We start from the raw sequence: 17,909 nt of genomic DNA on the forward strand, positions 1-17,909 counted from the left end.
TTTTATATTTTTCGTTTATCTAAATATAATTTATGGTTAGTGGATTGTAGCAGCATGTAGTGGTCATTAAAGATGATAATTCACTACAATCGTTCAATTAAAAATATAGATAAAACTTGTGACGGGTTAAATTCCAAATTCTATAATATGCATGGTAGGTTCCAAGGTCCATTTGGAACTTGGATTAATCCAGAAACCGCTAACTTCTACTAACTAGGGCCAATTAAACTACCCACTCAAATGAATAGAATGACCAATTTATATTTTTGTATTCAGAAAGGGTGTTTTAATGAACCGTTTTTTTTTTTTTGTTGGGTCATAAGGGTATTTTAATGAACTTGATGGACGCCAAATCCAAAATTCTCTTTATATAGTGTACATAAAGCTCCATATGAGTATCAATTGACTCAATTGCTCACAAACAACAAATGAGCTCAAATGTATACCTTTGGTCCCAGCAATAATTGTTTGCTTTATAGCCGTGGCCTTAATTAATCCTAGGGGGACAAAAGAGACAAAATATGTTTCGTGCCGGTGCCACCTATTTGTGTAATGAAATGGCGACAGAAAGTTGGAAGTGTCGTAAGTTTTATGGTCATCAACCTTCAATTGAATTTCAGCTCAATCTGGCTCCAAGCAAGAATAATTGACGAGCTGCCATACACGCAAACAATCATTTACTTATCCATCTTTTCACCAAGAAAGGACAAAAATTCTAGGTAGGCCATATAACAAACATGAACTGGATATCATGTGATGAAAGTCCATCGGGTAGTTTTATATATAAATTTTGTAAATCAGTTTTAGTTCATCTTTACTTAGCTCAGCCTAGTCTTGAGAACTCTCAAGCAATGCCCTTTAGCATCTTTGTAAAGTAAGCTTATCATGGTTGAGGGTTTGCAAATGGACTTTGGAATATGATTAACTTAATTACCATCTTAAATGGTGTCTAGAGAGCCAAATCATATAGACATTTAGGGAAAAAAAGAGGGGGGGGAACAAGTCGCATCTCATTACATAGAAAATGAGGGCACCATGTTTCGAATATTTAAACAGACTTTGATTAATGATAGGGAGATGTGTATGGTAAATGAGATACTTTTTTGATACGTGACGGATGATCTTAACCCATTGATCCATTGAAAACACAAACCAAGTGCGCATGTGCGGACCCTCTATTTGCATGTCAACTCACGTTGACAAATTTCAAAGATAGGCGAAATGCCTAATCATATTTCAAATGGAAAAGCCAATTTTAGAAGACGATTATGAGACGGTTATGACCCGGACAATAGCAAATTAAAGCGATCTCGTCAAACATCATGTTCTGTGCACAATTGTTCAAGAAATTATAAAAGATGAAACGGGCGTGGGCGTTAAGTATCATAAGACCCTCAAACAGTAGAAATGTAAAATCCATCTACAATTTTTTCAAGTCTTCTGCATGTTAGTCACATCAAAGTTCAATGACCAAATATAATAAATTATTAGTTGGTTAGTGGAAATCAAATAAACTGATTAGTCCAAATTTAGTGATATGTTTGAAAAAATCAAATTGCAATACACCCTACATGAAAATAAGAAAAAGTTTGATAACCCCAAATGTAAAAACCCTAAACTGCCTATAGTCTCTTCCACAAGCATTTGGTTTGTCAAAAAATTCCTGAACAGTGCTCAAATTTCACCTAAATCATAATATAGATGAATATCATGACCAATTTCAGCATAGATAGTACATTCTTATAAAAGAGAAAGCATATTAGAACCTATAAAAGCCATTATTACATCCGTCAAGCATTTATTGAGTAAGACCAAGCGGCTGTCGTGACATTGCATGCGCACTTTGCTTCACTAAAAGCTCACTTCGAATCTGACAACACTTCAAATTGCATCCCTGAATAAGAAAAAAGGCAATGAGATCTATCAACAAATCAGGCAAAAAAGTTATCTGAAACTCAAAATACCAGCAGTTAGGAACAAAAAAGTATAAACTCGCCCACCAATTTTATTTGTTGTTCCGCTTTCCAAAAAATGCTTCCCATATCTCTATCACAAGACTTGCATCCTTTTCAACGAGTTCTGAATATTTAGGGTGTTTTCTTAGTTTATCCATGTTGACCATGATTAAGGACAAGGCAGCCTCAAGGAGATGCTTCGCATTGTGCTGGTGCGCAAAGGCATAGTTTATGATCGAGTTATCCCAATTTAATTTGGATATCAAGATCATCTCACAATAAGCTTTGAGGTGCTCCACTTGGTACTTTTCAGCCAATACTAAAAGCTCATAAGCCATTTGCTCATCAAGCAATGCTTCAACAGAAAGACAGTGGACAAATGCTCGGAGGGCATCATACGATGCATCATTTATATTAATAATGCCGCTTCGCTTTCTTCCATCTCATTCTCGAGCATTGCTTTAAATACTGGGGACTGGCTAGCCTGATTGTAAATAGAAAATCAAAGAGGACTCAGCAACGCAATTTTGCAGTGGGAAAACTCCATAGTTTGATAGGAAATGCTTATGCATCACATCAGTTTGCTCAATTAAAGTAACTCTGGATATAAATTTTGCAAGCATTCAAGCAAAGCTTCTGAAACATGTCTTTGCTATCATTATCAAACAACAATATGAAAACTATGTGTGCTCATAAGTCCCCTACGCCAAGGGAAAGACCATAACTCCAGCTTGTGTAATGTTTTGAGTTTATACTCCAATGAAATGTACATGGCAGCAGGCAAAATGCATATCCGGTGGCTCAAGCATCGCTTAAACCAAATCTTGTGAAAGAGTCATGATGAATGAAGTATACAAAAACTCATTATTAAACATATCAATTCAAATAGAGATTAAGGGCGCAGGTAATCATTCTGCTCCTAAGAAAAATTTTGCTCATAAATAGTTTTTTCTGATTCGTTCCCGAGAACAATTTCTGAATTTTTGAAGATGCTTAGTAACTATTTAAAACTTCTATTTTCAATATAGAAATGTGTATGGTAGAATTTTTAAATTTTTTGTTTCTTTTAATTTTTAACACTTTTATTATATTTTTTTTTTCTTTTTTCTTTTTCCTTTTTTCCCTTTCCTCTCTCTTCTTCTTCCTCCTTCACCCAAATCTAGCGAGGCCGAGCCCACCCAGCCACAAGCAAAGCTTGGCCTCATCGGGCCACCACAACGCTAACCTATCGGTGGCTCGAATTCATTCGAGACATTAGCAAAACTCAGATTGAGAAGAATATGGTCCATGGGTTCCTTTTATTGGAACTATGTTCCTATTTATTTTTGTTTAATTGGTCAGGGGCTCTTTTACCATGGAAAATCATAGAATTACCTCATGGGGAGTTAAGGCCGAGCCTCACCAGTCGCAGTGGCCCAACAAGCTAGACCTCGCCAGATTTGGGCGAGGTCAACTTTGCCTAGCCAAGGCGAGGCTGAGCCTCACCCAACCACAAAGAGGCTCTCTCAGCCTCACCAAAGGTGAGCAATGCCGACAAGGTTGCCAACCTTCATCTAACCGATTGTTGGCCATGGCCAAGGCTGACAACCAGCCAAAAGGAAGAAGAAAAAGAAGAGGAGGAAAGAGAAGAAAAGAGAAAAGGAAAAGGAAAAAAAAAAAACTTGTGACTTAATTCTAGGAATTATTTTTAGGAACAAGAAACAACTTTTTTCTATGTTTTAATTCTGCTCCAAATCTATTCCCAAGAACAAAAATTTTACCAAACGGATTTTTATTCTTTTTTTGTTGCGGATAAAATATATATATATATATATATAGAATCAGTTGTTCCGGTTGTTCCGGAGATGGTTACCAAATAGGGCTAACATTCCGCTCAACTCAACAAAGCCATGTTCCAGGCAAATAAAAGAAACACCTGCAAAATAAAACTGAGAATCTCTCTAATTTAGAAATCCAGTCCAAGCAAACAATCCGTACTTCTAATGCCTGAATAGATGAAAGCTAATACAAAAGCTTCAAAATCAACCTAAGAGAGAGTTCAAAATCAGACTAGGAAGTAAAAGACATAATTTGTCAGTGGAAATGTCTTATATAGGTGCATCTTTAGTAGCATGCAGTACCAAAAGTAAATGCAATCCCCATTATCACCATATATATCCGACAACAAACATATAAAGTTGCAGAACTTTACAGCAAGTCTTTAGATAAAGAGTCACAGAAGTTCACATGAGTTGATAATGCTGATTATATACGCTCAACAACTATTTAATCCACCTAAGCTTCAGCATTACATATTGTAAACTCAAGTGAACATAAGTTTAGGCTCAAGAAGAGAGAAGACAAAGACCACTCCAAGCAAATATTGAGGCCAGAAGCGAAAGAAGAAAGCAGTCTAACATCGTTTGTTTAAGGCTGGATCACCAAAAGATTGATAATCAAATGCTTATGTTTAGAACTCATGGTGATTTAATCAGGACTTGTCTGAGGCGGAAACAAGCGATCTAACAGAACTTGTTTGGTAGCGGCCTGCTTGATAAAACTATAGTGGACAAAAAGGTATAAATCTGAGATGAATAATTGTTGTTTCTTTTTTACTTGGTTAGCTTTTCTCCGGTACACAACAATTAGGATGGTCATAATGGTCATAGTGTGAATCATTTACGTGACCCCACACTCTAATCCAAGCATATCTGAACTCTTGCAGCAAGCACGGTCATTTATGATAGGAAGTTTGTTATATTACAGGGTTGCCAATTCTAAAGTGGCTGCCTTCTACTTGATATCCTCATGCACAAGAAAATATGAAGGCTTTTAGTATGTTACCGACTCAATCTCACAAGCAGGAGATACCAACAGGACTTCATTCAGCTATAAATAATACTTGTATGACAGCATGAAAGTTCAAGATGGTGAGCTAGTTAAAGGTGTCATATAGGCCTCCTCTGAGGCATTGGAAGCATCATATTACGCAAGCCCTAACTCATTATCATCAAGTCATATTACTTTGGGGGCACTCTTTGCTTTCAGGCTGAAACTACTGCTTTGTCACAGACTTCAAGTGGCAAGGCAAAGAGCTATCGCTGTCAACTAGAAATCCACCGCGCCACTGTGTCAGCACACCATGTCAATGTCAAGTTACCAAATTCTCATGAACACATAAAACTTATCTTAAAAGTCAAATTGCCAATTCTCCATAGGTCTCCGTTTCTTAGATCTATTTGCACGAGCTACCATTACAGTTGCCTTTTCTCAATAACAGTTGTGTGTAGGCATGCCCAAAATGGCCAAAGGAAGATAAAACTTCTAAAGAAATCCTCTATGAGCATTGCTCTTTCCCCCTCTTATAACTCCTACTGCCTCAACTAAAATGAAAGATATGAGAAACCTTAATAGCTTGAACCAGACAATTAAATTTTATAACACTTTGACCAACCCCATTTTCAGACCATCCATGTCCACTATAAGCTCTCCCAAAAGAGTATCTTTGCTTCCATTTCTCACATCACTCAGGCATCAATTTGCATACAAGTGCCTCAAATATACATAAATCGAGACTACCGAACAAAAGTTCAGTAAACAGTGGTCTCCGAACCTGCATTGTCCAATGACTGAAAGAAAACTCATAAATGATGTGTTCCCGTATCCAATCTACCCCTTTTCTAACCTAACTGACCACCTATTTACCATCAAGACACAATTTATCACCAACCTATGAGACACGCCGACTATTAGAACTGGGAGCACAGAACAGAACATTTGAATCCACCGACAAATTAACTACAAACAAATTGAAGCTTAATATCTCTTCTGAAATTCCCAAATTTAATCAAATCCAAAATTCAAACCAAAGAAAAACTAGCAACCAAATCAACGAACCGGGAAAAAAGCAATGCTCACCAGAATGGTCTTGTGAGCTGGCACCGGCATTGACAGGCCTCCGTTGGGACCATCCACAGCAGTGACCAAGATGACATCGGTGAACTCAGGGCCATGGGAGTGACCATTGAGGTGGTGGTGGTGGTCGGTCGGCGAGCATGATCTCAAGAAGGCAACCTCAGCCTTCAAATCCTGGATCTCTCGCTCGAGCTCTTCCACGGTCTCGCTTGCCTCCTCGTAGCACTCCTTGCACATGCTGGCGTCACGCATGATGTGCTCCTCTAATATGCAACGCATGGACTTGGTCTCCTCCTGGTGCTCCTACCTTGCGCTCAGTCACTGCATTTGTCAAGTGAGAGAGCTAATTCGTCAGCGAAACCTCTTCACTTCTATTTCTCGTACTCGGGATTGGATGCATGTAAAAACGTGTAAATAATCATAACTTGGGAAATAATATTTACCTAGCTAAAAAGGATTCTCTATATTTTATTTGATTAATTTAGCTTTCAAACTCATCCACGAGGCAAGCACATAGTGATTAAAACATGTGGGTTATGGCATCGATTTAATTTATAATATAATAGATAAAGGTTGTAAGAATATATCGTTTACTTATGTTTTACTTAATTTAAATAAATTTCAATAAGTATAATTATTAGTTAATCATTGAAAAAATAAGAGATATATATCTCACTAGAGAAAATTGAAGATAAACAAATTTAGAACTCATCTTATTACTAAAACATTTATTGATAGATTTAATTATGGCTTATTTGACTATTGAACAAGTCGTACTTAAATAAACTTATTCTTATTGATGAAGAAAGCAAAGGTTAAAAATAAATATAAGACCGTTAGAATGACTCTCTTTTTCGTTTTCTTTTTCTTTTTCAATAAGGAATTATCTTAAGCATATTGGGTGGAGGATGAGGAATGCTATGATTTTGTGAGAGTGCGCGGCATGATGCAGCACATATACAAAAGGGAATGACTGAAAAACTGCGAAAAATCACAGGGGAGCTAAAGAAATGGAGCAAGAAGATTTCAAATGCTGCCCAACAAATAGATGCACTTAAGAATCACCTTATGGAGCCCACACACAGTAGAATAGAACCCAAAAACAGTGAAAAATTCCAAGCCATCACTGAAAAAATTTCAAAATTATGAAGACAAGAAGATATGTACCGGAGCATTAGATCGAGGATAAACGGGCTGAAATGGGGAGGACTTTCATGTGACAACCATTCAAAGAAGGCAGAGAAATAAGATCACAATGTTAATGCTGGAAAATGGCACGTAGTGCTGTGAGCCTACTGTTTTCAAACAGAATGCAGTGAATTTCTATCGGACTTTATACACAACCACGAGACATGGGAATTTCCAACCAGTGTTGGATGAATCTCTGCATATCTTTCAAGACACCACAAATGAAGCACTGCCTGCCCCAGTTACATTGGAAGAGGTAAAACAACCTGTTTCCAAAATTGCGCCTAGGAAGGCTCCAGATCCAGGCGGACTAAATGGCTAACTTTTCCAGCATCACCGGGCCGAATTTCAGCAAGACATAGAAACTTTTTCGAGACAGGTAACCTAGACCTGGCCTTAAATATGACTCACATCTCCCTCATTCCAAAAGCTCCAAACCCTGAGAATATGAGTCAATTTAGACTGATTAGCCTTTGTAATGTCCACTACAAAATTATTGCTAAGGTCATAGCTAACCATCTCAAACCCTGGCTTCCCAAATTGATTGCAACTGAAACAGAGTGCCTTTTTTAGTGGATGTCAGATCCAAGACAACATTCTAATTGTTCAGGAGGTATTGCATCAGCTAATGGTAAGGAAAAGGAACAAGGGATTTCAGGCTGCTTTCAAACTCGACATGCAAAAGCCTACGACAGAGGTTAAACAACCTCTTTAAGGAAACTACTGTTAGAGAATTACTAGCCATTCCAATCACCTCGAACCCACGAAAGGATTAACTGATTTGGCTTGGTCATAAAACAGGCCAATACTCGGTCGAGAATGCCTATCACAGATCCCTCCCTACAAACAAACCAGGCACACATCATAAACCAAGCATCCGCCTCATACCAGCCACCAAAAACCCTTCCTTTAAGGTGCAAACATACCCAAAAATCAGAACTTTCATGTGGAGCTTATGTCGGAAGGCACTCCCTACCCGTGAAAATCTATTCAAGGCCTTACCTCACCCCACCCACTATGCCCGCTGTAACTTCAAGAATCGAAGAATGGCTACTGGAAGTAATGGAGCGAAAAGACAACCGACCGACCTGGGAGATTATGGCTCGTGTCTTGTGGGAGATATGGAAATCACGGAACGCACCCGTCTCCGGTGGAACCCAACGGAAAATTCGAAGAGGAGAGAGAAGGAAATCGAACCTGCCCGTTGCCGCCTTTAAGCTGAATGTCGGTGGGCCTGTCGTCGAGGGTGAGCCGGGAGGCGCAATTGCCGGTGTACTTCGGGATTCAAGAGGGATCGTTGTCGATGGTTTTGCGAAATTGGTGATTTCTGCCACGGCCGACGAGGCCGAAGCCCAGCTCTTCCCGAAGGACTCTCTCTCCTCCTCCGCCCGGCCCCCCTCTCTCTCTCCTGGCGCTCCTTGATCCGTGCGCACGAACTGGAAGCGGCGAATTTCCCCTGATCTGCACGCTGAATGATCACGGTGATAGCCTATCGGTTGTTGGGCTTGTTTAAGGGCATTCATCCAAGCCCATGGCGTGTCCAGACCGTCATAGAAGATTGCGTGAGAAAGTCTGGCCCAATTCAAAAGTGCTTTGCTGGCCCCGCCGTCCGAGAGAACCAAACCAAGTGACCCCTTTTGATGTTATAATATTGAACATCTTTGTTTTAACTATGGCACTTAATGAATGAAGTATCCTTTTCGACTAAAAAAAATGGAAATATGGATAGACTAAGTATATATTACTCACAAATCACATTGCTTATAATTTAAAGAATGGGTCATTTTAACTAATAAATATCAAGCAACAAAGATATTTGGTTGATTTTACAAATAAATTGAGTGAAAAAATATACATGTTCTTATTGGTAAGTAGCTTGTATTTTGTTTCGAATTAATTGGAAGTGAAAATATATGGGGTTCTTTAAAAAATAATAGTAATAACTCAGTGATTTTTAGGAATAAATATTACCTTTAGTTTACAGCAAGATTAGACAAACAGAAGAGGTGCAATGAAATATGGTAGAAACAAATAAATAAAAAAGTAAGTTTGGGCTTCTTTCACTATTTACTTGATCTGGTCAAGAATCTTTCATGAAGAAGGTGCACGAGTCTTAAGGCCAATTTAGACCCTGTGTAAAGTTTTCAATAATCTTTTTGGCTGTGAATATGTACTTTCCTAATTGACTACTATTAAATGCAAAAAAAAAAAAAATCTTAAAGCAGAATAAGGTAAATCATTACGCAACTAAAGTTTACTATTAGGTGACCGAATTATAACTTTAATATCTCGTCATACTATTCTATATTTTGCATTCATGCACCTCAATTGGAATCTTATCAATTTTATGAGTAATTTACTCATTCCATATACAAGCAGCAAATTTTTTGAACGCAGCATTATGTGACACTTCAGAGGGATACCACATTAATATTTTGCCTAAGAATTTAGACTCTAATCAAAGTACACTAATTGCAAAAAAGAAAAAAAGAAAGTTTCCAAATATAAAGTGGCTGAAATTAATTTTCAGTGACCTAATACCACTAAAAGTTTGATTCAACTGTAAGAGTTTGCCTATTCATTGGTATTTTATATATTAAAAACTTAATTTTTGTAGAACTTTAAGGGGTTGTACAATATATATCTAGCACGTAGCTCGGCACCTCTCTACATCTCCCGTGTAAATTTGCATTTTTACACGAGTATAAGATATAGTCATAACAAAGTCAAGTGATAATCGAAGGGCAAATAATGATTGATAGATATATCACATACAACGATCAAATTATGACATAGTGGTTGACATAGTGGTCAACGTGACTAATTATTAAATTAAGTAAAGTTTGTTCAGGCCTCATTAATCAATAGAAAAAGATAAATAATTTTACCAAAGGTTCTCAAATTAGATCGGCATCTACACGTCACAGATTCACAACTAAATGAACAAGTTCCACATGTCCATAGCTCAGGCTGTAGGAGCGCAGGGTGTCCTGTGTTGGTTTTTATCAGACTTAGCTGGGACACCTTTGTTGCTTTATGCTTACCGTTAAGACACTCCCAAATTCTTCTTTGCATAGCGCCTGGAAGGACAGGGAATTAGTCCAAAGGGTTAAAAGGTGTTGCGTGATGTTGTCATTTCGAATTTTGCTTCTGGACATACTTTTCTTCTGGTCTCATCTGCACAGAAGTGTGAGGAAATAGTTCATGTGACTCAACTGGGATTGAAGTGCAGTCAAACGATCGGTGGCTTTGCCTGGTTAGAGTCTAATACATGGAAAGAACTTAAGGCTGTAATTATGTGATAGTCTCCCAAGGTAACATGGTGCTTATAGTCTCCTCTCATATGCTTATTTGCTTTATTGCAGATGTTGAGAGAACCGATAGTTGGAGCTTCAGATTTTCATGTGTCCGAGCGGCTTCATGTTCTCCTCTGGTTCATCACGTTCTTGAAAAAGGTCGCAATGAGCATCGTGTTGAGGAGCACGACTTCCAGTCATTGAGTGATGAAGGCGTTATGTTATAGGACGGTACATCCAAAATACCCCGGCACTTCATCCCAGAGATATTGATGATAAGAAAGTTAGGATTTTTGTGCCATCAAATCTAGTCATTATGTATTGTCGCTTTACACCTAAATCCTACGATGCTTATACCATGTTTTCAAATGTGTGAACTGTGTTTCCAGATGTGTAAACAAGTTCAACTGCGATTAATTATATTTGATGTGTCCGATGCATAAACGAGTGAAATGCATCATATCTTTTGACTTTTTTGAATGTTTCCTGAATGTTACTCTCATCAAATTCCAATGCCAGGACGAAGTTTCCTAGGTTGGGCGTTTGGCCAAAATATCTATGACCCAAATAGCCATAAATCAAACAATTATTACCAGCACCAAATGTATGCATTCGAGCTCATTTGTTGTATGTGAACAATTGAATCAATTGACTCTCACGTAGAGATTTATACTAGACATAGGGAACTTTTGGATTTGGCGTCCACCATGAACAAGTTCATTCTCTTGAGCCTAGCAAGGGTCACCAGCCCGTGCGTGGGGCCAGCAAGGCCTCACTTGGTGTTGGAGAGGCTCGCCGGCCATAAGCAAGGGTTGGCGTCACCCAAATCTAGGCGAGTCTCACCTAGGCCTCACCTAGGCCTCACCTAGGCCGACGAGGGTCACCCCCCGTTGACCACCTTGGGCCGACGAGGTCGGCTGGCAGGGGCAACGGCAATGATAGCGGCATGCCTAGCTAGACTTGTGCCTCTCTTCTTCTTCTTCTTTTCAGTTTTGTTTTTTAGAATTTTTTTAGCTTTTTAAAAAGTTTTTTACTATAAAAAAGTAATAAAAAATACCACATAGGATAAATAAATAAATTTATAAATATTACTTCAGCATTTTCCTTTAAACAATGTTTTTTTTTCTCCTAGGTTTTATGTATTATTATAATGAAATGTAGTTGAATTTGTCAAATTAAAATAATGATTTATATTAATAAATATTGAATTAATATGTTTAGTATAAATTACTTCTAGGCTCTTTTTATTATTTATTTATATATGTATCTATATATAAAAATATATTTAATATATAACATATCGAAATTCTCTATTTTTAAGAAAAGACGTATTGGCGAATCGTGGCATGTCGCATGTCACGTATCCTTTGTCATCGTAAATATCTTCTTTTTATTTTTGTTTTTTTTTTGTGCTTTTTACACTCAACCATGTGACAGTATGCAGCAAGCACGGAGTGATTAAAGCAAGTGGCTTATAGCAATCTATTTAATTTACAATAAACTAGATATGGGTTATGACTATATATCGCTTACTTAACTAAGTAGATTTGTTTTGTTTTAACTTCAACAAATTTCCAAAAGTCTAATTGATTGTTAGCCATTAAAAACAAATACAAATATGTATCTAAGTATGTCCTTAACTATTTTGTCAAGAGTCTTTATGGACCCCAATAGCCTTTTGATGTTAAACAACCCGTGTTTTCATAGATGGGAGAATTACACTATTAATACCATAAGTTGTATACGGCGCTCATTTTGGTGCCAAAAGTTTCTATTGGATCACTTAAATGCCAAATCGAAGGAAAAACGATCACTTTGGTGCCACCAGTGAGAGATTCCGGCCAAAATGATTACTTGGCTTTTATATTTAAAAAAAAAATCGATAAGGTCTTTAAACGATGTGGTTTTCCGTCCTCCTTAAGAAAACGACGTCGTTTTGCCGTCCTAAGTGGATGGCCTTGAGAAAACGACGTCGTACAACTCATTTGAGTTTTTTTTTATATTTTTTTTATTGGGGATTGAAATTAGGGCTTTTTTTGTCCGATCCTCGCCCAACGCCGGCCGCCATCACTTGGCTGTCGTCGCTCGGCCTCCGTCGTAGTAGCACTGTGTCCCAATCTTGGTAACATTTCACCAGCTTCAACGTCCTCAAATTCTTCGAGTCGGGATCGCATCTAGTAGCTCCGAAGTGGGCATGGAGGGCGAGCCTCTTGCAGCTATGGCCTTAGATCGCGAGCTAGTGGCAGCACACGAGGGAGCACCGACCTAGGTTGCCAGAGCCTAGGTACTGGAAGACGCAAGCCAGACACTCATCGGGGAGACCAAAGATGGAGAGGGAGAGATCGGGGGCGGCGCACTTGTCGGCGGCCTCCCCAAGCACCGGCCAGATTAGAGCCTTCAACTTGGCCGCCGAGTGGCCGTCGTCGGGGTCGGGGTCGGGGTTGAAGCCGTGGCCGCCAAGTGCGGGGGCCGTTGAGGACGACGATTGGCCCATCGCCGTTGGCTTATCTTCTCTCTCTCTCTCTCTCTCTCACAATTTGGGGATTTAAGGTTTTGAATTGGGGGAAAGACACCAAATGGTGTCGTTTTGTTGTTTAAATGCTAACTGTAAGCTTAAAAAATTAATAAAAAAGTGCCACGTCAGATTTCTGACCAACCAGATTGGAGTTGGCACTAAAATGATTGTTTTTCAAACTTTTTGACACCAAAGTGAGCGTCGTACACAACTTATGGTAGTGATAGTGTACTTATCCCTTTTATAGATAGCTAAAGGACTTTAGTCATTGCCAATCATGTCAAGAGTCCTTGTGGACCTCGACAACCTTTTGACGTTAAACAACTGTGTTTTTATAGATAGCTAGAGGACTTTAGTAATTGCTAATCTTGTCACTCAACGTTAATTTTAGCCACTTAATCTTGGAAACTTTTATTTTTCCTTTTCACAATGTGTACTTTGATCAAAATCTGACTTCTCAAGCAAAATGTTAATGTGACGTTCTCGTTAAGTGTGCCATAATTTGGCGTCCAAAAAATTGACCACTTACCTGCATTATAAGTAGCTTGTTAAAAAATCAATCAGGTTTGATTAAGATGCATCAATTATAAAATGTTAAATAATATAATAAGATATTAAAATAAAATTCAGTTGCCTAATTGAAATATTTGCTAAACTTAAGTGGATGCTAAAGGATTTATCTTATATTTCTTTAAGTAAATCATTTGCATTTGATAATAATTAGTTTTTTGGTCAAAAATAATAATTAGTTGGGAAATAATGCTTTCACGACCAAAGAGTATTCTCCCTAACCTTTTATGATTATTAATAATATTTATGCAAATCAATTGTGGCTGAATTTTAAGGGCAAATTAATCAAATCAAAAGGGATTTCAAAAAGAATTCGTGAGAGAATGCTTTTAGTTATGGAATTATTATTTCCGAGTTTGGGACACTTAGAGTGCCAAAACTTGGCACGAAGGGACATTTAAGTGTCAAAATTTCTAAAATGTACACTTAAGTGTCCAGTTTCGAGTAAAGTGGAGCACTTAGGGCATGTTTGTTAATGTTTTTTTTTTGTTTATGAACAAAATTTATGTTTTTTTGTTCCGGGGAACAAAAAAAGAACAGAAATGCATTTGTTTGCGTTTTTGTTCCAAATCTATTTTTGTTCCTAGGAACACATTTGGAACAGAAAAAAAAAAAAAAAAAAACGTGTTTCTTGTTTCTGGAACAATTTATAAGAACAATTTTTCTCTCTCCTCTCTTTTTCTCCTCTTTTTTTCTTCTTTTCTTTTTCTTTTTTTCTTTGGTCGGTTGCCGGCCTCGGCCATGGCCGTCGAGGGCCCGCGACCTCGCCGGAGCGTCGTCGGCCCTCGGCGAGGCCGAGCATTCGCCGGCACCTAGCGAGGCTCGGCCTCACCTTGGCTGGGCGAGCTCGGGCTCGCCTAGATCCGGCGAGCCGGGCTCGCCCGAGATCCGGCGAGCACGAGCTCGCTTGGCCAAGGCGAGCCCGAGCCTCACCGGCACGGGGCAAGGCTCGGCGAGCCTCGCCGTGGTTGGGTGAGGCCACCGGCCCTTGTCAGCCCGGTCCCCGGCCACGGCCGAGGCCGGCAACCGGCCAAAAAAGAAAAAAAGAAAAAAAAAAAGAAAGAAAAATAAGAACAATAAAATAAAAATATTAAAAAACTAAAAGAAACAAAAAAATAACACATTTACCAAACGTGTTTCTGTTCATTATTATTCTGGAACAAGTTTACCAAACACGTTTTTTTTATTCAAAAATTGTTCCCGAAGGAAATACTTTTATTTTATTTGTGTTCTCTACGGAACAATTTTAAAAAAAATGTTATCAAACGCGCCCTTAAGTGCCACTCCGCCAAAATTCGGCCAAATTGCGCGTAACAATTTTCCAGCGAGTTGGGTGCAAAACGGCGTCGTTTTGCTCCTTGACGTGACGAGAAAATGCAAAAACGACATCGTTTTTGTGTCGATTTGTAAATAATTAATATAAAATTAATTAAATTAAATTTAAACTTAATTTTATTTAAATTATTCTAAAAATTAAAAAACCTAAACTTAAAAAACCTAAAAGGGGGGAGCCGAAGGGTGCGGCTAAGGGTTGAGCCCTCGTCACCGTCGCCTCCCCGCCGCCACTTTGGGGAAGGCCGGCAATGGAGGGGGAAGGGTCACCGGGGTCATCGGCCCCCGGCCGACCGGCTTCACCCGCCTCCCGTCGTCGTTGGGAAGTGTCAACGACGGTGGGGGTAGCATCGGCCGGGGTCGCCGAGCCCTAGCTAGGGGCTGGCGATGCCGTTGACCGGGGCCGGCGACCCGGCCGAATCTCCATCGCCGGCCATTCCCGACGGCCGGGGGGGAGGCGGCAGCAATGAGGGCCTAGCCCTTAGCCGCCCCCTTTGGCTCCCCACCCTTTTAAAAAAATAATAATTTTAGGTTTTTTTAATTTTAAATTTTAAATTTTTAGGTTTTTTATTTTTAGAATATTTTAAATAAAATTAAGTTTAAATTTAATTTAATTAATTTTTATATTAATTATTTACACATCAAACACAAACGACGTCGTTTTTTTTTCTTGTCACGTCAGCGAGAAAAACAACGTTTTTTTGCACCCAACTCGTCGGAAAATTGCCACGTCAGCAATTTGGCCAAATTTTGGCCGGGGTGGCGCTTAAATGTTCCACTTTACTTTGAAACTAGCACTTAAGTATACATTTTCGAAATTTTGGCACTTAAGTGTCCTTTCGTGCCAAGTTTTGGCACTTTGATTATTCTTCTGCCTATTATTTCCCTAATTATAATCATAAGTTCTTTTTTTTTTTTTTTGGCATTTTGCACATTTTTACTTGCAAGAGAAAGAGCTTGAGTGAGAGCAGTCGCCTTCTTGAGGTTTTTGTCACACCCCGATCCTCCAAGCACGTGCCCATCCCTTAGCGATTGATTAAATAGCGATATCCCAGGATGCATCGCCAACCCATTCATTTTAATGTGCATGCAAAAGTGAATAATAAATCTCCAGACAATAACCAGATGGAATAGAAAAGTAGGCCACAAATTTTCAAACCAAAACAAACATTTTATAAACAAACAGGTTTATATACAATACCAGGTTATTTACAAAAATATCGACTCAGCAAAAAGGAAATGTCCTATGACCCACTAGTCAAACACGTTCACCGATTCTGGTTTCTCCACCTTTCCAGACTTCGGGGCTTCAAGTCCTCCACGACCACCATCTAGAGGCCTAAAATTGTTATCCACAATGGGGTGAAACGACGTATCAGCAAGTTCAACCCCATAAGCCTCGACTAGGAAGAAAATACGACCCAAAGGCTGCCTAAGCACAAGCACGAGTCAGAGGACTTACCTTTGCTTCAATTCTTTCCTGCAAGTTAGTACGATTTGCATAATCAGCCAATCAATTCAACACATCCAAGCATCAAATTGGATCGAGTCATCGAGTCAATCAACTTAGTCGATTCCATGTCATCACGACCTGTTCTCGGTTGGCCCATTCAATACTATCTAAAAAGTCCAATCATATCAGGATTGCTTACTTTAAATCACAATCAATCACTTGATCCAAATATTAATCAGGGCCACTCACAGCACAATGGGCACAACCTACTTCATCGAGTCTCTTAGTATAACTAGGTTAAATCATGGCCCAATGGGCACAACTTACTTCGGCGGTAATCATGGCTCGACGAGCACAACTGAATCCAAGTTCGGCGGTAAATTACAACCCAGTGGGCATAACCTAGGTTAGTGGTAATCATGGCCCGATGGGCATAGCTATACTTCAACGGTTACTCTTGGCCCGATGGGCATAGCCTACTAGAAATTCGACGGTCTTCTTAACCCAACCCATATCGGCATCTATAACATGCGTCACTTCATCTTTCACTAGTCATTTTACTATGATTACATACCATCACACGATTATTTACCTACGGCCAATGGTATTGGTATTCACACTTAATTTCCTCAATTAAAAGTAATACCGTGGCCTATTTTATTTGTGTTAAAATAGCCGATAAAAATAATCATGTGTGGATACATGGTCGGCCTTAGCCAAAATACAATATTTTCACTTTAGAAAATCCCACTAATTTCAACAATCCATAAACACAGTTTTGGCACTGTAAACCGACACCCAGTAATTTTCTACTTAAATACCAAAACTTATAAATTTTGTAATAAATACCCAAAATCACAAATTATACTCAAATTGCACAAATTAACAATCAGATAAATAAACCAACCACACCATTGCAATCAGTATGAAATTCTAGTTACCAGCTATCCCGATCTAATTTCTGAAAAATAAATAATTATTGAATAATTACGGAAATTAATTATTAAATATCAATAAATAGCAAAAATGCACACTTAGGCCGGAAAAGACTAATTAAAAGTTGAGACGGGCTCAGAAAATTTTTGAACTACTCTAAATAAATACTAGAGTTTATCTAGGCTCTAATTACACTACTCTAACCACCTAACATGCAATAACGATTAATTAAATTGATACTATATTCTAACTATCCACATAATTCATACTTAGTCTAAATTAATCAATCATTAAACGTCATTAACTTACTAAGCATGGATTAGTGAGTTAAACTCACTTAATTAATGTTCAGCTAGGATCAACAAACTCCAAAGCGGGATCGCCAAGTGGGGTCGGGAAAGCCACAAAACGGGCCAAACAGTGGGCTGAAACCCACTAGCTTCGGTTCTAGTCAAGGGCCGAACAAGGCTACTCCGAGGCTGGTTGAGCTAGAAATGGCAAGAGAGAGCTACAGCGATCTCGGCGGGGCTACATGGCGATAGGTGGTGGCTGAACAGCGGTTGACGGTGGCTTGAGGTGGCCTAGCGAGCTCCTGGACACATGAGCTAGGCAGAACGGCGACCGAGGATGCACGGTGATGCGCAATGAGCAGGCGAGGCTTGCGGGGCAGCGATGGCAACCGATGGTGACACGGCTGCTTGCGGTGGCTTTAGCGAGGCTGCTAGCTTGCTGGTCGACTTTCTAGAAATTTTGAAGGCTTCTTGGTCTGC

General features: G+C 39.0%; 1 pseudogene; it reads right to left on the reverse strand.

Annotated features, from left to right (window-relative positions):
- Positions 1-2,005: 2,005 nt before the first annotated feature.
- On the reverse strand, positions 2,006-6,383 carry LOC120294566 (annotated as a pseudogene).
- Between the last annotated feature and the right edge of the window lie 11,526 nt (positions 6,384-17,909).

Source organism: Eucalyptus grandis, chromosome 6 (assembly GCF_016545825.1).
Source record: "Eucalyptus grandis isolate ANBG69807.140 chromosome 6, ASM1654582v1, whole genome shotgun sequence".
Taxonomy (NCBI): domain Eukaryota; kingdom Viridiplantae; phylum Streptophyta; class Magnoliopsida; order Myrtales; family Myrtaceae; genus Eucalyptus; species Eucalyptus grandis.